The sequence below is a fragment of the Vombatus ursinus genome, unplaced genomic scaffold, assembly GCF_900497805.2.
Source record: "Vombatus ursinus unplaced genomic scaffold, bare-nosed wombat genome assembly UNPS02014818.1, whole genome shotgun sequence".
NCBI classification, from domain to species: Eukaryota; Metazoa; Chordata; class Mammalia; order Diprotodontia; family Vombatidae; genus Vombatus; species Vombatus ursinus.
This window is the reverse complement of record NW_020954596.1, coordinates 57,359,121-57,384,717: the sequence shown is the minus strand read 5'-3', so window position 1 is coordinate 57,384,717 and position 25,597 is coordinate 57,359,121. Positions and strand designations below refer to the sequence as shown.

The following is a 25,597-nucleotide window of genomic DNA, read 5'->3' as shown; positions in this document are numbered from 1 at the left end:
GTTTTTGTTGTTTAAAGGAAAATGCGCTGAAAACAACCCTCTTCTTAAGAAAGCAAACCAACAGCAGCTGCTGTTCTCCAACCGGTACTGGCTGAGTGATAAAGGCGAGGGGAGTGAGGCTCGCTTCCTTCTGGTCCAATCAGGTGCACAGGAAGGTGGCCCTTCACCAATAAGAGTAAAGTTCGGCATCCGGAGGCGGGGGTGGATGCGGGTGATTGTCAGCTCACTGGAGCAATGCCAGAGGAGATTTATTTGAGTGATAGCAGCAAGGACCAACCGATGCAAAAGGGAAGTCTAGAGGTAGGTGGACTTCGGAAGGGCGGCTGGACCATCCATTCAGGGGAAACGAATGTTGTTCCTGTTGGAGCGACTTGCACCAATCAAAAAGGTGCAGAGGAGAGGACTGAGCCAGCCTTACCTCCACAGCCAAAAGATCGCCGGGCTTAGTGGGAGAGGAATAGGGGGGAAAACCTGAGTCGGAGGGAGGTTGAACGACTAAACTGGTTTGGATCGGACGGTTGCTTAAAGGGGAAGCGCCATTGTCAGCAGAGCGGCGCCCGGGGCCCGGACGGACTGGCGGCGCCCGGGAGCGAGGGCGCAGCGCTCCTAAGGAGGGGTAGGTGTCGCCGAGCAGAAGGCGCTTCATTTCACTTTCTATTCTTTCTTCTGCTCGGCTCACTCTCTGGGCTGGCGCCGCCGGGTGCGGGAGGCGCGGGGCAGGGATGGATGCCCCGGCCCTGGGTCTGGGTGTCCTGCTGGGGGGTTAGTGTCCCCCCCCCCACCCCCGGCGCCGCTGCTGCTAACGGAAATCGAACCCCGGCGCGGCGCGAGGAGAGCCCCCTCCTCTCCTCTCTTCTGTCTCCTCTCTCCGCGGCCGGGCCTTTCCCTTCCTCCCCTTCCCCGCCCCCCTCCCCGGGGGTCGCGCCGCCGCCTTCTCAGCCTCCAAACCGAGCCGCGGGTGCCCAGGGAACGGTGGAAGGGGCTGGGGCGGCGGCGGCGGGGCCGGGGGTGGGATCGCTTCGGTCTAGGCTGTGGGGGGCGAGGGGAGAGGATTCCGGCCTTTGGTGGTGCCAGGCTGCGGCGGCTGGAGGAGGAGGAGGAGGGAGTGAAGTTGGGTAGCAGCCGTGGTCTCCGCCCGCCCGCCCGCCTCTCTCCTCCTCCTCCTCGGCCCGGCCAGTCTACAAGCATTTATTAAGCGCCCTTGTCTGTACCACGCGCTTCTCTCTGCACCGGGGTACAAAGGAAAGGCACAAGACCATCCCTGCCCTCCTGGGGCTCACCGTCTAAGGGGAGAGAGAGCATTCCGCCGCTGTGGACCGCCAGACCGAGCCAGGCTTAATGGAAGCAATGCCCAGACGCCCATCGGGCTGTGGGTCAGAACTTCATCTCGAGTCGCCCCCCTCCTCCCTTGTCTCCTCCCGTGCCCGCCCTGGACGAGTCTGGCGGCTGCTGCCCTCCTGCCGGCCTCAGCGTCCCGTCGCGAGTGGTCCAGAATTAACGCTGCCGTGGGGTCCCTGAGACATCCGAGGTTTCTCTTGCCAACTTAATTGAGTCTCCGCCTGCCCTTGTTTGTTGGTACCCCGGCTTCCGGGCAGCAGGTTCCCTCGATGCTGTGAGTCTGTCCTGCCCTTGGCTTCAGCAGAATCTAGTTTCTGGGGTGAGAGCTTAATGGGGTCAGCCCTCGGATGTGAAGAGATAGTATCGCTCCTTCCTTGCCACCCTCAGGCTAAAATAACTCTGGGAAGAGGTGAGAAGAGCTCTGCAGAAGGCACAGTGTTTGCCTCATTTCAACACTGAACTGAGAAAAGAATTTCCAGAATTCATTGACTGAGCTCACTCTTTGAAGGATAAAAACTCACTAGAATGGAATAAAAAGGCTTTTCGATTTAAAACAAGTTTTGCTGCAGTAAACAAAGTTGAATTTTTAAAACTACGATAGCCTTCCTTACAGTTTCTACTTGGCAAAATTGTTATTAATGGGTATTAGGGACTATCAGAGTCATTATTGATAAAACAGACTTTTTCTATTGCCGTGTTTCACTTTTATACTTTTTTTTTCTGTTCCTAACTCGTATATGTTTCATTTAGAAATCAATAAGTATTTATTAGCCTTTAGGTATTATACTAGGCTCTGGGATACAAACAAAGAATAAAACAATTCTACAGGCAGGGAACTTATATTCTAATGGAGGGGATAAAAAGTACATATATAATAAATATATACAACACATTTATAAAGTGAATAAATACAAATATATACAAAGTAGCAAAATATGAGATAGTGAGGGTGACAAAATAATGAGGGATAGATGACACTGATAGTTGGAAATCAACATGATGCTTTCCTATGCAACTCATGTTTTTGAACGTTTTAATTTCTTGTGAAGTATTTAGTACTTAAATCATATGTGTAAAATAACACTCTTAAAAGTGTCTGTGGTTGTATTCTTTTAACATTTGCTAGTTACTTTCATGATCAGAAATGGTATTACATTCTGTCTCTTCTATTATGTTATTTTGTATCTTACAGCTTTTGAGGAGCAGGTTTGTTTTTTTTAACCCTACAAATATTGTACCCAACAATTTTCTTTTGTTAAAAATAAGTTTAAGAGCAGGTAGAAAATTATAACACAAGTAGGCAAACCCTCAAGCAGAAAGGTAACTATAGTCAGGAAACTTGAAAGGCAGTCCAAGTTGATACAGTTATTTGAACCATTACTCTTTTGTCTTTCTGGACAATAATCAGTGAAATACAAAGTTCAAGACTGATTTATAATTATGTCATTAAGTATCTTTCATTGTTACACCTAAATACTTTTCTTTTTCAAATTTCAGCTTTTTAATCTCAGTAGAGGCATCATGGCATAGTAGGAAAGAATACTAACTAGATTTGGGGTCATATGAGCTGAGTTCATATTTGGCTTTAAAAATTTTCAGGTCAACGTGACAAAACAGGAAAATGAAAAATGTTGGAGAATATGTGGGAAAATTGGAACACTAATGCATTGTTGGTGGAGCTGTGAAATGATCCAGACATTTTGGAGAGCAATTTGGAACTATGCCCAAAGGGCTATAAAACTGCATACCCTGTGACCCAGCAATAGCACTTCTAGGGCTGTATCCCAAAGAGATCTTACAAATGGGAAAAGAACCCACATGGACAAAAATATTTATAGTAGCTCTTTTTGTAGTGGTCAAGATTTGGAAATTGAGGGGATGCCCATCAGTTGGGGAATGGCTGAACAAGTTGTGGTATCTGAATGTGATGGAATACTGTTATGCTATAAAGAAATGATGAGCAGGCAGACTTCAGAAAAACCTGGAAAGACTTATATGGACTGATATTGAGTGAAGTGAGCAGAACCAGGAGAATGTTGTACAGAGTAAAGCCCACTTTGTGAGATGACTAATATTGATAAACTTAACCCTTCCCAGCAATGCAAGGAACTAAGACATCTCCAAAGGTGTCATGATGGAAAATGCTATCCACATCCAAAGAAGGAACTATAGAGTTAGAATGCAGATCAAAGTATACTATTTGCTATTTTTTTTTCTGTTATGTTTTCTCTTTCTTGTGATTCCTCCTATTGGTTCTAATTCTTCCTTATAACATCACTAATGTGCAAATGTTTAATAGGAATGTATATGTATAGCCTATATCAGATTGCTTGCCGGACTTGGAAAGGGAGGGGGAGAAAAATTTAAAACTCAAAAGCTTATGGAAGTGATTGTGATAAATTAAAATAAATTAAAAAAATAAAATAATTTGGAAGCTAAAAAAATTATTTTGAGTTCCAAATTCTCTCCTTCCCTCTGGCCCCTCCCACACCCATTGAGATGGCAAGAAATAGTATAGCCATTATACTTGTGAAGTCATGTGAAACATTTCCATGTTAGCCATATTGCCAAAAAAAAAAAAAGCAAGAAAAATTAAGGGAAAAAACAACATGCTTCATTCTGCAGTCAGAGTTTATCAGTTCTTTCTCTGGAGGTATAGATAGCATTTTTCATCATGAGTTTTTTGGAATTTTCATGGATCATTGTATTGATCAGAGTAGCTATGTCTTTCACAATTGATTATCATTGCTGTTACTGTGTGCATTATCTTCCTGTTTCTGCTCACTTGACTTTGCATCAGTTCATATAAGCCTGTCCAGGTTTTTCTGAAACCATCTTTTTAATCATTTCTTATAGCACAGTAGTGTTCCATCATAATTATATACCACAACTTGTTCAGCCATTCCTCAATTGATGGGTATCTTCTCAGTTTCCACCACAGAAAGAGCTGTTGTAAATATTTTTGTACATAGGATCTTTTTCCTTTTTCTTTGATCTCTTTGGGGTATAAACCTAGCAGTGGTATTGTTGGGTCAAAGGGTATGAACAGTTTTATAGTCCTTTGGACATAGTTCCAAATTGTTCCCCAGAATAATTGGACTATTTCACAGCTCTACCAATAGTACATTAGTATACTTGTTTTCCTATATCTTCTTCATTATTTGTTGTTTTCCTTTTCTGTCATCTTAGCTAGTCAGACTGGTGTGAGGTGTTACCTCAGCATTGTTTTAATTTGCATTTTTTGTACTGATTTAGAGCATTTTTTTATATGGCTATTGATAGCTTTGATTTCTTCTTCCAAATATTGCCTGTTATATCCTTTGACCATTTCTCAATTGGGAAATAGTTCTTATTTTTATAAATTTCAGTTCTCTATTTATTTAGAAAAATTTGAGACCTTTATCAGAGACATTTGCTGTAAATCTCCCCTCCCGCGATATTTCCTACTTATAACTTTGGCTGCATTGGTTTTGTTTTTGCAAACCCTTTCTAATATAATGTGATCAAAATGAGCATATTTTTTTCACTTATTTTTCTTGCTTTTTTTGTAACATGGCTAACATGGAAATGTTTTACATGATTTCACATGTATAATTAATATCACATTTCTTGTCTTCTCAGTGGGTGGAGTAGGAATGATAATGTAGGGAGGGAGAGAATTTGAAACTCAAAATTTTTAGAAAATGTTAGAAATAAATATAAGTTTATTTAAAAAATAATGTCATCAAAATTATCCATTTTGCCTTCTGTGAACCTCTCTCTTGTTTATTCATGAACTCTTCTCCTGTCCATAGATCTGACAGGTAATTTTTTTTCTGTAATCCCCTGATTTGCTTATGATATCACTTTTTTTGTCTGTCATGTACCCATTTTGAGCTTATCTTGATATGTGGTATGAAATAGTTGTTTGCCTACTTTCTGCCAGACTGCTTTCCAATTTTCCCAACAGTTTATGTCAAATAGTGAGTTCTTGCCTCAATAGCTGAATCTTTGGGTTTATCAAACACTAGTTTATGTACCAATTTGCTTCTGTACATTGTGTATCTAATTTATTTCATTGATCAACCACTCTTATCCAGTTCCACATTATTTTTATAATTACTGCTTTGTAGTATAGTTTTAGATCGGTTTTTGCTGTTCCCCTTCATATTTTTTTTATTGTATTTCTTGACATTGTTGGCCTTTTCTTCCTCCAGACAAATTGTTATTATTTTTGGCTCTAAAAGTCAAATCTACTTTCTACCATTGTCACTTTTTACAAATCGCTTAACCTCTGAGCTTCATTTTCCTCATGTGCAAAATAAGGGGGATTGACTAGATTATCTGCAATCCTTTCTATGTTCTTATAACATCTATGTTCTTATGAAACATCTATGCTGTTATAAAATCTTGGTGAGGACAGTGATATCAAGCAAATACTGATAGAGTGGTAGAAGAAGGTAAAACAAGTTTCCAAAATCAACTTTTATCAATGTAAATTAGGAAGAAAAATGAGATTTTAAATTCTTTAGGAAGACAGATATTTTTCACATATTTTTAAATGCTAAAAAAAAGAATCAAATCTACATGCAGTATCTCTGGGACATTCCTGGCTCTGTGATCTTGGACAAATAACTTAAGCTGTCTGTTCTGTAAGCCTCTCTCTAAAAGCTACAAAAAAGGTGATGAGCATTGGTAGAGTAGTTTCCTCACTGGGAGTTCCCTGCACAAGTGAAATCGCAACTGCAGCCACTGTCCTTCTCTCTGTCCAGTTCTTTATGAAGCCATGCTGGTGGTTCTTGATCACTTCCTTTCCTTTTACTATCTCTTTAATAATGAATTCTAGAACTTTTCTAACAATTGAAGTCAAAGTTACTGGTTTATAATTGGCCCAAGATAAGTTTCTCTATTGACCTCCGGCTCACCTGAGACTTGGATTTTTTTTTTGTTTGTGTGTGTATGAGGCAATTGGGATTAAGTGACTTGTCCAGAGTCACACAGCTAGTGAGTATTATGTGTCTGAGGCCAGATTTGAACTCAGGTCCTCCTGACTCTAGGGTCGGTGCTCTATCCACTGTGCCACCTAGGTGCCTCAAGACTTGGATTTTTCTGAGATTGTGGTGTTCTGTGATTTGAAGCCATATGGTATCACCAGAAGAATACTAGTTTTAAAAAAGGTGGGATTTTGTTTATTGTTCATTGATTGCCCAGCTTATTGTCTTTATGATACCTGTCTGAGATATACATATTGCTGGACTAATTTGATGTGCCGGATATTTGATGGCAATAGGCATTCTTTTTTTTTTTTTTTTTTTTTTGCTAGGCATTGGGGTTAAGTGACTTGCCCAGAGTCATACAGCTAGTGAGTGTTATATGTCTGAGGCTGGATTTGAACTGAGGTCCTCCTGACTCCAGGGCCAGTGCTCTATCCATTACACCAGGCAATAGGCATTCTTCACCATCCATTCCCCCCCCCGCCCCGCCATTTGGAACATTAGTTCAAAGTCTTTAGATCTTACTTTCTACAGGAGTCTCCTCTTCCATTTGGACTCTGTGCTGGCTATTTTGCTCAGTACTAGTGAACTCCTTCAGTGGGTATACATCTATTCATGATTTATGCCTTCCTTATTATTGATAATCAGAGGATTTGAATAAAGTTATCTCTCTAGTGTAGTCTGTTAATAGGTTATCTGTTATACAGCAAATCAAGTTTTTTTATAGTCATCATATAATAAGCACAATAGAATCTTGTATTCTCTGCAATTTTAAGACGTAGAGATGAGAAAATAGGCATATGGATTAATCATATAGATGGCCATCAGTATTTGTCTACTGGTATGTGTCTGCTTTCTAGAAATGATCTTCAGAAAATATGGAAAATCATATTAAAACCTTGATCCTTGCATCATTTCCCTGTTCTTTATTTGGGAATTTTTATGGGGCTTTGACTACGTTCCTAGGAACTCGTATCTTTAGAGAAAGATCCATAAACAGTTACGATGTCTGTAGCTGGTCTTAAGCTAGGAGGTTAAAGGTGAGAATTGTTTTTTTTTTTTTTCATTACTAAGTAGTCAAATACATATAGCATCAGAATAGTCTTGCATGGTCTTAACTAAATGTATTGTAGGTGAGGGAAAACAGCCTTAAAGGGGAGTCTATTACTTTAGATACTACTTCAAGTTTGACTTCTTTGGGGAAAGACTTCTGAAGAAGTAAAGGGCCAACAGCAAGAAATACTTAGAAAAACAATGTAGTGTTAAGGAAAGAGCATGGAGTTTGGGGTCAGAGGACCTGGGTTTCGTTCCCACACCTGCTACTTACTCTGTGAGGTAAGCAAATCATCTGTTTTCTTAGGGCTGAGGGGGAGAACTTGGCTTGGCCTTTTCATTTGTAGGGATTGGAATAGATGATATCTAAGTTCCTTTTTAGATCTAAATCCACGATTACCTAATTTCTTCCATACCTATTTTTGTTGTTGCAGTAGTATAGTGTGGCTCCTCTGAGGGCAGAGCAATCAACAAGCATGATCATCACCCGTAGGAGCTTTGTTGCCTTGGAGTTTGTTGGGCCAGTGCTTTCAATTCCTCAGAAGTTGTCTTCCCAGACTGTAGCTTTCTGCCTTTGGGGCAGAATAGTCCAGATATGCAAATACAGTTGAATGTTATTCGATTGAATACTCTAATGAATGATGTCTGTTTCTATATTATATGTCCTAGACAATAGTTTATGCTATGGTGATGGAAGAACACAATTCAATTAAGTGAAAAATTCAAGAATTAAGAGATGCCTTCCTCAGCCCATCTCTCTAATAAAGATGACTCACAGTATTATAACTGTATTTGGATGCAATGTAAGATATTTAAAATTTGACAGATTTTGCTCAAGTTTGAGTTGATAGTTCTTTCTGTGGTGAAGAGAATGGTGTTAGGGTGCTTCTCGTGGGTAGTACTGGGAGTTATGGGGTGATCAGTAAAGCCATAGGGAGGAATGATGGAAGTAGAGCAAGTCCTGAGTTGAACCGTATCAATAACAAATCACCATTTATATGGTATTGTAATTATGTCTCCATTTAAGTGACAATATAGTAAAACAAATTTTATCAGGGTTAATTAGAACTCTTTCGCATAAAATGTATATTGGTAACTCATATATTAAGAATTCTTTTATATACTTTTTTCATTTGACCTTCAAAACAACTCTAGGGGCGACTAGGTGGCACAGTGGATGGAGCTCTGCCTTGGAGTCAGGAGGACCAGAGTTCAAATATGGCCTCAAACACTTGACACTTACCAGCTGTGTGACCCTGGGCAAGTCACTTAAACCCCATTGCTTCACCAAAAAGCAAAAAAAAAACAAAAACAAACAAACAAAAAAAAACCAAGAACAAAACAACAACAAATATTTCCATTCTAGTATCAGGAAAAAAAGGTTGAGAAAGTAAGTGATTTGCCTAGGATTCCTCAATTACTATGTGGTTAAGCCATGATTTGAACCTAGGTCTTTTGTTTTCAAATTCAGTGTTCTTCCCTTTAGCACATATTGCTAAACATTACTAGTACAAATACTTAAAGAAACCTTGTGCATTTTTTTATCTTTGCAATTTGAATTATCCCTAACTAGTTGGTCTGAGAACCATATTTTTTTCCTTCTGTAAAAATGAGAGGGTCTGTCACCCAACCCTTTATTAATTCTTATGTTGTTCCCCTGTGTTCTTAAGTAACAAGTTCTGGAGATCTTAACTGAGCAGAGTATTCTAGTACTAACTAGCATAATCAGTGCTAAATGTAATTGGAAAATTGCCTATATGTCATTCTTCTATTTATTTATTCTTTCTCCACTCTGTTTGCTTTAGCAATAATAATATTGCATTCGTCAATCCTAGTTAACCTCTCTTGCCTAGTACATGGTTAGAAACAGAAAGCATTAATTCCGGAAGGCTCTGTGATGTTTTTTTGTCAGTATGTGGGGGGGTGCTCCCTCCCAGTGTGAGGACTTTGCTCTACACCAGGGCTGGAGACCTGTGGAGGTAGATTAAGTTATCAACTTACTATGGTTGTGAGTCATGGAACACTACTGTCTTTGTATAATTGAAGTTGAGAGTCACATTTGGAGAAGTTTTATGGTTCGTGTAAGTGAGCTCCAACATATTAAACAAGGAATTATGGTGGATCAGTGGTATAATATCAAATGTTATCCCTGGAAAAAGAGATCTTGGTGATATAGGAAGAGTGAAAGCTAACTAATGGAGAACTCTCATGTACCACTGATGTTTGTGTAATAGCAGTAGAATGAGAGACTCTAATAAGTTGGGTGGGAACACCTATGACAAACTTTTGGAAGGATTGGGATTGTATAGGATGGGCAGGCAAGGATGGATTGCAGTGTACTTTGTTGGAGGGAACACCCACATCTGTGAGATCACAGATCCATTGGGGTGATCTTTTGAAAGTAGTTCTGTTGGTGCTGATTTCTCCTGTTATAACTAAAAATGACCTTCATAGTATCACAAAATTTGAATTTCTAAAGTCCAACCCAGGTGTCATAGTAGATAGAGCAGTCGACCTGTGGTTCGGAAGTCCTGAGATCAGATGTGGTCTCAGATATGTCCTAGTGTTGTGACCTTGAGCAAATCACTAACTGCTGTTTGCCTCAGGTTCCTCATCTGTTAAATGAGAATGACAATAGTACCTGTCTCCCGGGGTTGCTGAGAGGATAAAATAGGATAATATTTGTAAAGGACTTTGCAACCTCAATGTACTACATAAATGCCACTATTGTTGTTGTTGTTATTATTTTGTTAAACTCGTACCAGAAAGAATCACCATTGTAACATCTATGTCTAATGTTTATCTAGTCTTTTTCAGGATCCCTAAGGAGAAGAAACTTAGATCATCTCTTGAAGCAGCCTCATTCCAATTTTGAACAGCTCTAACTGTTAGTTTTTCCTTAAATCAAACCTAAATTTGTCTCTTTATAATTTTCACCCATTGCTCCTGCCCAGTGGGGTCACACAGAAAAGTCTTCTATATGACAGCCCTTCAAACATTCAAACGTAGTTATCAAACTTTCCCCTCTTCCAGACTTCTCAGTTTATGTTGAAGGCACCACCATCCTTTCAGTCTCCCAGTTTCATAATCTTGGCGTTATTCTCAATATCTGACATCGTATCCAGTCACTTGCTTGATAGCGCTGTTTCTGCTTCCACAAAGTCCCTTGTCTGCCCTCAAACAACTACTATCTTAGTTCAGATCTTCTTTTTCTCTCACTTAGGTTATTGCAAAAAGCCCTCATTGGTGGTTCTACCTCAAGTCTCTCTCAGCTCCTATCTAGTCTATACATTGCTGACAAAGTAATTTATCTTGAGTACAGATATGAGCATGTGTCTCCCCTAATCAACTCTAATGGCTTCCTATTGCTTTTTAAGCAATAATACATATGTGTGTGTGTATGTGTGTGTGTGTGTGTGTATATACACACATATAGATATATATATATAGATATATAGATATAGATATGTATGTACATATATAGTATATATACACACGAATCTATGTTATATATAATGTATCACACACATAATATACACAATATTATATATATGTATATTTCACACAACCTAGCCATACTCAACCTATTTTTCCACCTTTACTGGACAATACCGGCCTGTCTGTTTCTTGCACATGCCTCCGAAGCTAGCCATCCTTCATGTCCAGGATGTACTGCTTCCATATATCAACTTCATAGAATCGTCTCTTTAAGATACAAGTCAAATGCCATCTTTTGTATGAAACCTTTCCTGATTCCTACCCTCCCTCCAATTGCTGGTGCCCTCTCTAATTAATTATTTCATAATAATTTCATAATTCGCATTAACGTCATATATATGCTATATTTATATCACACATATATGTATTTGTTGTCTCACCTATTAGAAGGTAAGATTCTTGTGAAAAGGGATTATTTCATTTTTAAATTTTGTGTTCCCATTGCAAAATATCTTGTCACATAATAGGTGCTTAGTAAATACCTGTTGATAAATTGATTTTGCACACCCACCCCTTTTCTTCTTAGGACAGAACATCCCCAGTTCCTTCTGTTTATCCTCATATGACGTGGACTCAAGGCCCTTCACTATCCTGGTTACCCATCTATAGAAACTCTTGTCTGCAGATACTCTTCAGCTTATCAGTGCCCTTCCAAATGAAGTCTGATGAGGGCAGAAGACAATGGGACCAATACCTCCTTGTGCTTGGAAGCTGTGCCTTGGTCCAAGATCCCCTTAGTTTTTTTGGCTGCCACATCATACTGCTGACTTATTCTGAACTTGCAGTCCCCTAAAACCCCTAGATCTTTAAAAAAAAATAACAACTGCTATTGAACCATACCTTCCCCCATCTTTTACTTGAATAGAATGGAATGGAAGTAGCATTTCTTAAGTGTCTGCTATGTACCTGGCACTGTGCTGAGCACTTTACTATTATCTCATTTTATCCTCAACAACATTTGGTATAGTGCCTGGCACATAATAAGCTATTAATAAGTGCTAGTTGACTCACTGAGTTGAAATCAAAAGAATTATGAGGTTCTAACCTGATAGCCATCAATTTGACAACGATGACAGAAGATGGGAGGACTCATGACAGCGAATGTTTCTATAGCTCTTATTGCGTGCCATGCACAGTTACGATCTCATTTGATCCTCACAGCAACCCTGGGAGATGGCTGCTATTATGACCCTCATTTTATAGTTGAGAAAACAGAGGTTAAGTGACTTGCCCAAGGTCAGACAGCTAGAAAGTGGCTGAGGCCAGATTGGAACACATTTTCCTGACTCCAGGCCCAGAATTCTGTCCACCCAATTGTGTGTGCGTGTCTATGTGTGTCCCCAAACAAACTTAAGACATCCCTATTCAATTTAATTTTACTAGATTCAGGACAGTCTAGTTACTATTCAAAATCTATTTTTTTTTTTTTTTTGGATATTGACTAAGTCATCCAATTTATTAGCAATCCTGCCCAGCTTTATGGAACCTGCAAATCTGATGAACATGTTATCTTTATTCAGGTCATTGATGAAAATGTTAAACACAAGGATACTATATCCATCCTGCCAAGTTGGCATTGAACCATTAACTACTACTCTTTGAGTGTGGCCATCCAACCAGGTCTCAATTCATCTAATTTGTATTATTGTGCTGTCCAGAGATATTAAACACATGGTGCAGCCAGCAACATTCCTGAGTGGGGCCAGAACCAGATTAAAATATAATTGGGAAATATTTAGCAAAATAAATAAAAATACAATAAAACATAGGTTACGTTACATTTTAAAACTAAGTAAGTGTATGGCCTGCATGGACCCTTATGTACATTAGGGCCCTATTTCTATTTGGGTTTGATACTATTGATATAGTCGTCCAGATCTCTCCATTTTCCTCACAATGATAGTATGAAATACTTTATCAGAAACTTTTCTGAGATCTAGATTAAGTATATCCACCACATGGTAACCTATCAAATAAGGAAATAAGGGTAGTCTGGCATGACATTTTTTGGTGGAGCCATGCTGGCTCTTTGTGATCACTATCTTTCTGTTTTATATTTACTGTCTCTTGAATTAGACATTCTAGAATTTGCCCAAGAATCAACTTCAACCTCATTGTCCTATAATTTTCAAACTGTTTTCTTCCCATTTAAGAAAAATGTTGTTTGCCTTTCTCTAATCTTGTCCTCTTTTGTGATATTTCAGGTATTACTGTCAGTGCTTCAGTGATCACATCTTTCCATTACTTTTTGTACTTGAGTAAGGTGAATTAGTTCACAGCTCCACCAACAGTGCATTAGTATGCTTATTTTTCTGCAGCCCCTCCTACATTTCTCATTTTTCCTTTTTGTTGACTTTATAAATCTTATCGGTGTGACATAGAACCTCAGAGTTATAATCTGTATTTTGCACTAATAATTTACACTGAATTGCACTAATTATCAGTGATTTGGAGCATGTTTTCATGTGGCTAATGATAGCCTAGATGTCTTCCTTTGAAAACTGCTCTTCATATCCTTTCATATCCATTGTTGTTCATTTTAATTCTGTGCCCCAGATGTATATTCTAATGGACAAACACTATAGGTTGTCCATCCAACTACATGTCATGATCTGGCCAACTAATGAATGAAAAAAACACAAATTATTAAGCATTTACTATGTCCAAAGTGCTGTGTTAAAGCATGGGAGATATGAATGCTAAAGTGTATTCCTTAAGGAGCCTACATTATATGTGGGTGGGGGTGGGGAGTGAGGGGGTGGGTGTGGGCAAAGGGAGGGAGGTCAGTACATACGGGGAGTGGTGACGAGGACTGAAGTCCCAGGAATGGTTAGTGTAGCCATAAGTATAGTATCCATTTCATCATGATTTCTAAAGGAAGAGGTGGGGTGATGAGAAGTGAATCACAAGCCATATGGCCAGAAGATGGCTGGAGTGGGAGGTTAAGTATGGAGAGAGGGGATTATGTGAGTTTATGCTTATGGCAGGAATTCCAAACCTGAATGGGTGTCTGGTAGTCGTACAAGGTGCTGCATGCCTTTGGCAAGAGGGGGAATGGCCACAATCCATTTGATTTTTTTTTTTCTGTGGGGGTGATCAGGCCAAATGACACCACTTTCATTTGATGCAGAGTTGTTGTTTTTTTTTCCCTAGCCATTTCCAGGTTAATGCATACTTAGCTTTGCTTCTGGTTTGCTATTATAAGAGTGCTGCTATGAAAATTTTGGCATATATGTGGTCTTGCTTCTATCTTTGACTTCCTTTGATTACATATACCCAGTAGTGAGTTTTCTGAGTCAAAGGGTATGGAAATGTAGTTGGTTTTTTCTTACATAATTCCAAATCAATGTCCTGAGTAGCCAGATCACTTAACAGCTTCATAAAGTATCAGTTTGCCCAGCTTTACATACTCCTTCCAACACTGACCATTCTCATCTTTTGTCATATTTGTGATTGCAAAGTGTGAAGTGGGACTTCAGATATGCTTAAATCTGGATTAAGCTGCTTATTAATGATTGGGAGCATGCTTTCATGTTATCATTTATATATAGACTAGAACTCTTTTGAAAACTATTTTGGCTTATATTGTCTGACCACTTCCTTGGTTTGATTTTTAATTCCTGACAGGGTAGAGCAGTTTTGTTATTTCCATGTGTGTATGACCTTGAGTGAGTCATTCAACTTCTTTGGGCTTCAGTTTCCTTATGTGTACAATGAAGGGGTCAGTGGATAGGCAGTCTCTGAGGTACCTTCTAGCTCTGAATCATGTGAGCCTTTGGATCAGACATCTAAACATAACATTTGTAGAACAGAGTTAATATTTAATGACGCTAAAACCAAAATGGAGTAAAACCTCAGCTTTATGGAAAGGAGAACTTTAGATATTAGATGCTTTATTCTTTTATGCACTGAAATTTAATGCAATCTTAATTATTTTGGATTGATATTTTTCTAAAATGTGCTTTCCTGGTTAGCCTCTGTGTAGGACTAAAAAGAGAGATACTTGCAGGCCAGAGGTGAGTTCTGTTGGGAGAGAGTTTCAGCAAGGTTCCTGTTATATTCATGTTGAAGTATATTTTGGCAAACCAGAAGCTGCAGATGGAGATATCAGGGATATCCTAATTGATGGAGATAATTGATAATTAATGGAGAGATTAGGACTGTCGTGCAGAGCCCTGAGAACGTTATCCTGGAGCAGTGCAAGGAGAAGACAAATACAAGGTGGCTGGACCAGCAGATGGCAGCCTTTGCTGCCTCTACATAACATGTGGAAGCTGAGTTGTCTGCCCAGATGGGTATTCTCACCCAGGTGGCAAATGGCCAGCCTTATAAGGGTTCAAGCTATGCATCAAAAAAGTATTGCCGGATGGCACTGAAAAGAGTAGATTATACTCGATTGAAACTAAGTGAGCTGGTACCAACCTGTGAACAGATGTTGGAGACCTAAGACAGAGTAGAAAGGCCACTCTTCACAGGCCTGGACAGAAATGAAACAAATAGTGGGAGCTATGATGGGAGGAGAAGGGGACAGAGAGTTAGGAATTTTGTATTGTTTTGACTTGTATGTTTTGTTCTCCTCAGCTCACTTTTAAGTTCCTCAAGATTCCCTTGGACTTCTGTGTTGAGAAAATTCACAGGAAAGACCCCAGACTTGCCCTACTCCAGCCCAGATCTCATCACAGATCATCTCTTTTTACTAGGAGATGATGATCCAGATATAAGCTCTTCCTTTTGTACCTACCATTTCCATTTCCCCACATTACTTTGGATTCTTTTTGTTGCCTTGGCCCAATTCTTCCAAAAGAAAAAAAATGTGTGAGAGAGAGAGAGAGAGAGTGTGTGTGTGTGTATGTGTATGTGCACATATATGTGTATGTGTTTATAAAATGCTTCCCTGTCTTCTTAGAATGTATTGAGCACAATTTATTTAACCTTTTCATAATCATCTAAATCCTAAACAATTAAGATAACCTTTTGTATAATAATTGCATATTTTTGTTTCTACCATTCAACAGGTATTAAGTGCCTACTATGTGCCAGGCATTGTGCTAGGTCCTGGAGATAAAAAGACAAAACAGACCCCATTCTCAGATATTTCATTTTTTTTCCAATTATGTATAAAAAAAATTTAGTATTAGTTTTTTTTTTAAATTTTGAGTTATGTATTCTCTCCCTCCTCCCTCCCCTATCCCCTCATTGAGAAGGCAAGCAATTTGATAATAGGTTGTACAACAGACCCCCTTCTCAAGGAGGCTGCATTTCATCAGGGAGAACAGCAGGCACACAGATAAATAGATTTTAAAAAATACAGTATCATTTCAGTAGGACATGGGTGGCACTAGCTTCTGGGGTAATTAGGCTTCATGTAGCAGGAGAGGGCTTTGAGCTAAGCTTTGACAGAGGCAAGGGATTCTAAGAGGCACAACTTGCAAGGGGCATAGAGGCAGGAGTTGGACAGAAAGCAGACTAATTTGGCTAGAGTGTAGGCTGTAGAATATATCATTCTGGAAAGTAAACTGAAGCTATATTATGTTTATGCATAATCATACATATATTGTATTATAAGATAGTGAGTGGTTCTCTCACAGTCTATGGAAGTATAGCCCAGGTAGGCCTTTTTATGCTGCATTAAATGGTCCTAGTTGATTGTCTTTTTTGGTGGTTCTTTTCAGAACTTTTCTGTTTTCTCTTTTTCAGAAACAAAACAGATTAGGACAGATTTAGAGGAACTATTTGTAAAGGGAAAAGGAATTTATGTAGTTGGGTGTAATGAAAAGAGAGCTGATACCATGTGGACATTCTTGTAGGTACACTCTGTTACCATTCATCTGTCCATAGGTTATTGAAGACCTACAAGTTGCCCGTGAAAGAGTCATGTTTGGGATCTGTAGGTTGAGTATTCTTGCTGTACATACTTTCTGAGCCTAGCCTCAGCCTGGATCTTAATATTAACTGTGCATATTTAATAGTTTATATATACTGTATGTGTTTTTTTCTATAGGTTTTATGATGTCTGGCTTAGTGGTGAGTATTCAGTGGGCACTCAATAAATATTTATTGGATTAATTTTTTTAAAATCACATGTCCTGTTTTGCTTTTTGTCTGTCTTTTTTCTTTTTCTTTTGTTTTGTTTTTTGTTTTTTTTTTTGGTGAGGCAATTGGGGTTAAGTGACTTGCCCAGAGTCACACAGCTCGTGAGTGTTATGTGTCTCAGGCCGGATTTGAACTCAGGTCCTCCTGAATTCAGGGCTGGTGCTCTATCCACTGTACCACCTAGCTGCCCCTGTCTTTTTTCTCTAGCTGGATTTTAAGTTCTTCTAAAGCCTATGATTGAGTTTTTCTTATATGCCTGTAGAATAGTGCTCAGCTTAATGTAGGGATTCAATAAATTTTATAAACATTTAGTGATAGGTTTTTAACCTACAGGGCACACAGTTGTTGATTGATTAGATAAGGGCCCTGAGGAAGTATTTAAATATTACTCGTGTTTTTAGCCTGTGTCATCTGGGAGAACAATGTAATAGGACAGAAAGAGGCAAGGCATAAGAACTGATTTTGGAGGGAACATGGATTCCATTTTAGATGTGTTGATTTTGAGATGACAACAAAAGAGCCAAGTAGAAATGTTCAAATGGATGTTTGGAGGTCAAAGATTAAAGCTTAGGTGGAATCTCAGGGTTTCAAAATTCTTCAGCATAGCTAGTTGGTGCCTTAGAAGTAGAGGAGTTCTTTTACTAATGAATGTAGAGACAAGAATAGAGAATAAGTAGTTGAATTTGGCATTGTTGGTGTGAGAAAGAAGAGGAAACTTTAGAAGAAGAATGATTGGTTAGAAGTGGGCAAATAGGGGTGAGAAGCAACATAATAGTGTGAATGATTGAAAGGATGAAAGATTTTAAGCGCTTACTATGTGCAAAGCACTGAGGTAAAGCTCTGGGTATACAAATAGAAAAATAAGAGAGTCTCTGCTCTCAAGGAGCTTATATTTTAATGGGGGGACAACTCATGGAGGGTTTCAATTGCAAGTTGAATGGAAAAATCCTATCATCCTTTGTGTAGAGTGGCAAAGTAGATGTCAGTACCTCTTAATGTCATTTTCACGGTCAAAATCCTGTTTCTGAAGTTGAACCATTTTATGGTGTGCCAAAGACTTTGGTGGCAAGAGCGTTTATTTCGGGTCTCCAGTAGCTGTGGCTGTAGCACCTATAGGAATAGTGGCGAGGCTGCATCTCCATGCTAGGTTGCTTCCTGGGATGATGGCTGTGGGTACTGGGCTGGAAACATTTCTGTTCCCAAGGTTCTTGGGTTTATAGTTGGTAGGGATGACTGGCCCCTTCTCCACAGGAGTTGCCTCCCTGTATGATGGGAAGTATCCCAATGACCAAGAGAGGGTGGAATTTCCTAAAGGAAATCACTGCAGAGAAGGCAAGCTGGAATTAGAATTGAGAAAACTCACTGTATTTTGTGAATAGGAAGTTATTGTTGACCTTCCAGAGTATAGTTTCAGTAGAATGGTGAGAATGGAAGTCATATTTCAAGGGGCTAAAGAATGAATAGGTGGTAAGGCAGTTTTTCCCCTCCCAGTGCCCAGGATCTACTTTGTACTGTTTTGTTAGATCTTCATGACCATGGCATACCCAACCATACCCAACCACCAGGCTTCTTGCCATCAGGACATTGGCTAGAACCAAAACTTTAGTCACCAAGCTTCTTAATTCCAGGCCCTTGACTAGGATCAAGGTGTCAGATACTACTACACTGTTTAGGAGTAGGGCCTTGGGTACCAAGCTTGACTTGGAGCTGAGTACACACACACTTTCCTCATGCAGGTAGTCTTCCGACTGTACCATTTCTCTGTAGTCTTGGGATGAAACAGAGAAGTTGAGATAGATGTGAGTTGGTAGACACCTTGGTAAGCTCATAACCAGATATTTTTTAAGTCAGGTGTAGGACCTGTTCTCCCTTTTCTCCTAGTGTTTGAGAGAAGAAATACTGAATTATTAAGGATGAGAGTTCAAATAAAATGGTACTTCATCTTGTTACAGCAAGCAAACTCCTCATTCCCTTCTGCTTAAGTAAAAACTCTCTTGTATTGCTTCCATGCCCTGTTTCCTCATTGCTATGCCTATGTCTTCATGTCTTCTCCATAGTCCCTCTTCTGATCTCCCCTTCCATTATACCCTCTAGATTCCCCATTTTTAAAAATAAATTTCTCTTTGTTTGACCTCTTCTTTTCAAACTCATTGTATCTTCTTTCATTCATTAAAACCTGGCATACCAGACTCTGAATCCTTAACTACACTCTTTAGTACTCTGTGTACCTTTTCTCATGCCTCCTGACACAATTGGCCATGATGAGAAGTAACTTGTAACAATAATGGTGTTGCTATGGTTGTGGAGGTTAAAGTTGGCATTCTGGTACTCTATCCTTTTTTCCCCTCATTCCTATTGGATAGGAGCAGAGCTGAATCCCTCCTAAGGTCTTTCCTATCCCCCTTCTCTCTGGAGATTTAATCAGCTACACTCTTATAGTAAGTTCCTTTTTCAACAAGGGAGAATATAATGGTCTCTCAGATCCATGTGGTTCTCCCTTCCACCATCATATGGAGTTTGTAGCAGATGAAAAGTTAGAACAATCACAATAGCTTGGAGCCCCTAGTTGAGAAAATTCTGGTGAAGACTTGCGTCCCTGTCCTTATGTTTAAATTTATGTTTTATCTTTAAAAAAAAAAAACACTTGTCTCTTTAAGGCAAAAATCAATACAGGAAACATGTAAATTGGAAGCAAGAAGAATATAATAGTGTCTGTTACTGGATCAGTTATGGGGAGAATGAGTTAGACAAAGAGCAGACCTTTTGTAATTTCCTTTTATTTCTTGAAGAGGTGGCTACAACTGCTAGCTTTATCCTGAATGTTGCCTTTCTAGCTCTCCTTTTGCCTCTTGCATATTCCTGTGCTAACTGTGCTACTTACTGTTTATGGCTTATCTCATTAAGTCCTGGTTTGGGCTGGGGATGCTGGGTCCCCACAGTGACTGCTGTTCAGTTCTGAAAGTCCCTACTGCTTCCTCTCAGTTCACATATCGAAGACTGTGTTTATACCTTTGAGAACTCCTGAGTGTGTGAGTGAAGTATGCCTTCTGGCTCAAAAAGGGGCACATTTGTTCCTCTGAGCTACAAATTCCAGGATGCCAGTCAAATCTCTAACTTCTAATTTGTTCCTTGCTGGGCTATGGAATTTGGCAGTCCTTTGCCAAATCATTTGGGGTACACTTGATATCTGGAATTATACTGTATAGCATCATATTATCTTAGTATTTCACTAAACAGGGATGATTAACCTAGCTTTCAGATAATTGTCTCAGGTGTAATTACTTTTCACAGCAAGCATACATTAAAAGTAGATGCAGTGGACATGTTGGAATGTAGAGCGTCACTTGACATGCTGCTTGTTTGACAGGTGTGAATTTCATACAAGACACATTTTTTGTATCTTCCTCAGAAGATGCATATCTATATTACACAAACAAATATGAACAATAGCAAACAGTATCATAGTCATAATATAACATCAGTGGGCTATGCAAAATAGATTATGTGCAAATAGTTAACAAAGCTAAGCAGAGTTAACAAACTGTAATAAACGCATAATGTGAACACAAAGCAAATAAAAATAACCATGAGAGAAAAAATAATATACAGCAGTGAACATCTGTAATTACACTGAAGGTGTACTTAATTATTATTGTTTAGCTTCATATGTAACTTCCAGTTTCATCTGGGATATTATAAATTAGTCTGTTCACTTGCTAGCCTTATAGAAAAAGTCAAGGGGGAAGCTTGGTGGCGCAGTGGGTAGAGCACCAGCCCTGAAGTCAGGAGTACTTGAGTTCAAATCTGGCCTCAGACCAAACACTTGACACTTACTGGCTGTGTGACCCTGGGCACGTCTCTTAACCCCAATTGCCTTAAAAAAAAAAAAAGTCATCCATAATTATTGCCTCTACTTCCTCTCTTATTTCTTAACTCTGCAGTCTAGCTTTTAATGTCATACTAGTATCCTGCAGCCCCTTAAATCAAGTCAAGTCAGGCCTTTATGAGATGCTTTAATTGTAGGTGAGGGTAAAGGGTCCTTCCTGCCTAGGGATGAATGCTGTGGTACAGTTTTACGAAAATCCATAGGCTTGTGATTGATACTACCTTATCAACATCATGTTTTGGAAGCTAAACACAAAGTTCCTTTTATAAGGTCTTGTCAGACTTCACCTTGTGGCACTGGGGCTCCTTCCTCTCGCCTTCACCAGAACAACTATTTACACCATCACCTCTGACTCAGTGCTTTTTAAACTGGGTTCTGACCTTACCAGTTCCGACCCACAGTTAAAGAAGCCCTGAAGGGGTCGAGAGTGGAAAAAGTTCAAGAAGCCCTGGAGATGGCCATTAGTGCTATCTTGAACTCCCACTCAAATTTTAATATGCCTGCCCATACTTCTATGATGGTGTGGCTGGGGAAGCTTGTAACTAAGTAAGTAAATCCTTAGGATTTTTGGGCAGAGCTGTGTCATGAGGTGACATGTACCTCATAACTTTTGGGTAGGATTTAATTGGTCCCAGTGCACCCAGATCATTGATAAGGTAGGCTGAAGGGAAGTGGGAGTAGCATAGATCCACTCCAAAAAATATTTCTTTTAGAAATTTCACTCCCTCACTTGTAGACTCCCCTGAGGAAACTAGCTGCAAAAGGAACTCATCTTAATGGCTTCTATAAATACACACACACACACACACACACACACACACACAGAGTACAAATTACACATGTATGTACAAAAGTACACATAGACACACACACACACACAGAGAAAATGACTAACTGGTATTGACTTTCCATGTTATCTATTGACAAGGGCAGACAAGTGCCTGTTGGCAGATTCTGGGCTTTTATGGCCTTGTTGTGTTGATTAAACTTTGCAGAAGGTGATAATGAGGTCACTATCTTTTTCCTTTTTCCATTCTTATTTTTTTGCATGAACAGCTTGTTTGAACAGGTAAACTTAAAAGTTGTTGCAGTCATAACACTCTATCTTCTTGTGTTTATACTTTTGACTTTTGATTTAACATATAAACTAGTCAGGGGTTTGACTGTGTACTCTCTTAATAGCTGATCTGTTATGGCTCCCAACTCAATTACCAATTGTTTCCTGTCTGTTAAAATATAGTCAATTTTATTTTTGATGATTTTTTTTTCAATTCTTACCTTGTCCAGGGCTTTCTGATTCTCCTGTAGAAAAAAGTATTTATAATATATAGATGTGAAGTTTCTGAGTAGTCTTCCTCTTTTATTTCTGAAATCTGAGCCATAGTTTACTTTTGCTACCCTTCCACTTCCATGTTTCTATTGAAGTCGCTTAGTATCAGAGTATATGCAGAATCTTGTCAAGTTTCCATAGAATTTATTTACCTTTTCATCTTTTGGAATGGATTTTGTTAGTTCATAAGGGCTGCAGTTACCTTTATGGTGGTCTTTCGGCGTGTGCCAATTGAGCACTGTCAGACAAGATGGCCCAGTGTCCTATGAAATGATGCTCATGATGAAACTGACTTCAATTCTTTTGTTTAACTCTCCTAGGAGAACTCGTGGGTTCCTTTTTTACTTTGCTATGCTTTCCTTTTTTCTTATGGTTCCATTTATTAGGAGAGTGTCAATATTGATATGGTTAGTTTTTCTAGTAGTTTGTTAACTCTCTATTCATTGGACAAAGATCTCATATGTATACTACTCAATTATTTAAATAATATTTATAGATAGACCCAAACAGTGATTCATAGCATCCCTGTGCCCCCTTTTCTACCTCTCTACAAATACAGTTGGGAAGAATTGAGAGTTAAGTAAGTTTTTTTCTTTGTTTTTTTTAGTTTGTTCATGGCCAGAGAATTCCTCACTTGTTTGCCAGCCTCTTGGTAGCCTTTCCATTCATAGTTAGTTATAGGTACATGATTGTTTACATGTTGTTGCTCCATTAGAATGTGAGCTTCTTGAAGGTAGGGACTGTTTTTACCTTTCTTTATAGACCCAGTGCTTAGCCCAATACCTGGCAAGTAGTGGATACTTTAATAAGTGCTTGTTCACTGACACAGTCTTTTGTTGGGAGGATACTTGAAACTTTTCTGGGAAAGTGTGGTAGACTTTGACAGAACTTACATTCTGCTGGCATAGCTTTTGAGAAGCCAGGGCCACTTCTACCCTACAGTGAGGTATAGGGCTTTGTAGAAGCAGACTTTAATGTGGCATAAATAAGATTTGTGAGTAACATTTATTGAGGATGTACTTCCAAATGCTTTGAGAGTTCATATAGGCATATAGTTCATATAGTTCATATAAGCTTTTTGGCTTAGCGATTTACTTGGAAGGGGAAAAAAGTATAGGAAAAATATAAATATGTGTACAATTAAAAAAAAAAGTAACAACTGCGAAATAAATGTATCTGAACTGCTACTGCTGTGTAAGAGACAGACAAAATAATTACCGAAGATGGGAAAAATCCAAGAGAGATGGTATTTCATGGAGTTACTAAGTAAGTCAGGGCTAGATTGGCAGCTTTTAGGATAGCCATTAATTGGGTGAGAGAGAGTCTGTGACCTAGTGCCCAAATAAGAGGTCAAGGGGGAAACAACCCAGCCCAACTGAGATAGCTAAGCAGGTAGATCTAGCTTAGCACTTTACAGAAAAGAGTTCTGGTGTCCTTGAATGACTTTTTGAACATGACCACTCTGGGAAGAGGTGTAAGCCAAAATATTTGACTTGGATTTTATCTTTAATGATTATAACTGAATTAGGTTAGAACATTTCTTTTAAAGTATAGTTGCTTGTTTTTAAAAGTAGCCTTGAAAGCACTACATGAATGAATAACCAAAGAATATTTGTGAAGTATAGTAGAAATAAAACTGGATTTAGAGTGAGAAGAACTTGGTTGAAAATATTGGCTTTACCAGTTACTACCTGTATGACCTTGAGTAAATTACTTAAGAAACTCAGTTTATTTGTCATAAATTCAGGTTAGAATATATAAATTTTAAGGTCCCTTCTGGCTGTAAATCTGATGGTCTAATCAATTTTATATATACATACATATATATGCATATATATGTATGTGTATATATAGAAAGTGCCTACTATATTCTAGGGACCATGCTAAATGCTTGTGATACAACATAAGGGCTGCAGTTATCTTTATGGTTGTCTTTCTGCTTGTGCCAATTGAGCACTGTCAGACAAGATGGCCCAGTGTCCTATGAAATGATGCTCATGATGAAATTGACTTCAGTTCTTTTGTTTAACTCTCCTAGGAGAACTCGTGGGTTCCTTTTTTACTTTGCTATGCTTTCCTGCCCTCAATGAGCTTACACTCTAAAAGGGGAGATAACATACAAAAGGAAGATGATAAACCCCAAAATTAGTTGATTTCATGATTTGTTTAGGATCGTGGATTTTTTAATTTAGGATCAGATGAGATAAACCCCAAAATTAGTTGATTTTGTGATTTGTTTAGGATCGTGGATTTTTTTATTTAGGGTCAGATGAGTCTGGGAGAGGTGAAATGATATTTGTTCAGGGTCGTAGGTTAAAAGAGGAGCCAGAACCTTGATCTCTCTTCCACTTAATCTAAATCGAGTTCTTTCCCCTGATATCTACAGTATGGGAGAGGAAGGGCTAATAAGAAAAAAAAAATTACTGCTTGGAGAACATTTTTAATATTGTTTTTCAGGTTCCTGGTTTTTAAAAAATGTTTTTATTTTGGATCAGACCTGTGATTTTACTGATGTAGGGCAGTAATGTCAAACTCAGAGAGAAATAGGATCACTAAATCATAATTAAGGCTTCCTTTGGGCCTCATATTTACTTAGAAAACCACATATGTCTATATTTCTTTTTTAATTAATACATCAGCATATTAAGCTCAGAAAGGAACTACATTTTAATCTGGTTTGGGTCCCACTTGGGAGTGGTATGGTCTTACTTCTTTGACACTTGTCTTGTGGGAAACTCCAAGTAAAGAAATTACCCTGATTAATTCAGATAAGCAACTGCTCTGCTACTTAGAGTCTTGGGGAGATGCCAAGGTTACATAGCCGTGCTTTTTAGAACCAGGATTTTTGAATCCAAGTTTTCTTGACTCCAAGGCCAACTCAATGCACTGTGCCTTGGCTATTTCTGTCTTAAAATACTATACCAGAAAATTAATTGAAAATTGGTATCGTGTAACTATAATGAAAATAGATGCTAATAAAGTTACATGAAATTTTGGGACCTGCCAATTATTTCTAACCTATTTTGGCCTTTAGTCCCCATAAATAGTAGACTGAAGCTACGTATAAACTTGTTTGTTTTAATGGGTGTTATTTAAAAAGAGGAATTTGTTTTCTGAAAATGTGTCTTTCAGAAGAAAAACTAGTATAAAAATTTAGTCTAAAATGACTTTGAAGAAACTTTTATCTCCAAGAGTTCCAGTATTCCACTATTTTCATATTGAAAGAGCCTTATGGTTCCAAGATTATTTATGCTCATTTATCTAAGTCACTCTTGTTTGAGAAGGGATGGAGGTGAAAAACAAAACAAAATTGAAACTGACAGTTTTTCTTTAAGAAAAAGTTTGGAAGCAAAGTCTGCACTGGTTACTTTAGTTCCATTTTTAGTAATATTATTATTTAATCCACAAGGTGCTAAACTTGGCACA

General features: G+C 38.7%; 1 protein-coding gene across 8 annotated transcripts in view; it reads left to right on the top strand.

Moving 5' to 3' along the window:
* Positions 1-352: 352 nt before the first annotated feature.
* The window catches only part of FRYL (FRY like transcription coactivator), a 290,501-nt gene continuing 265,256 nt past the window's right edge, over positions 353-25,597 (top strand). For all 8 annotated transcript variants that reach the window (XM_027835975.1, XM_027835982.1, XM_027835981.1 and 5 more), the window contains exon 1: positions 353-616. The gene's annotated coding sequence lies outside the window, so the exon portion shown is untranslated. The remainder of the gene's footprint in view (positions 617-25,597) is intronic.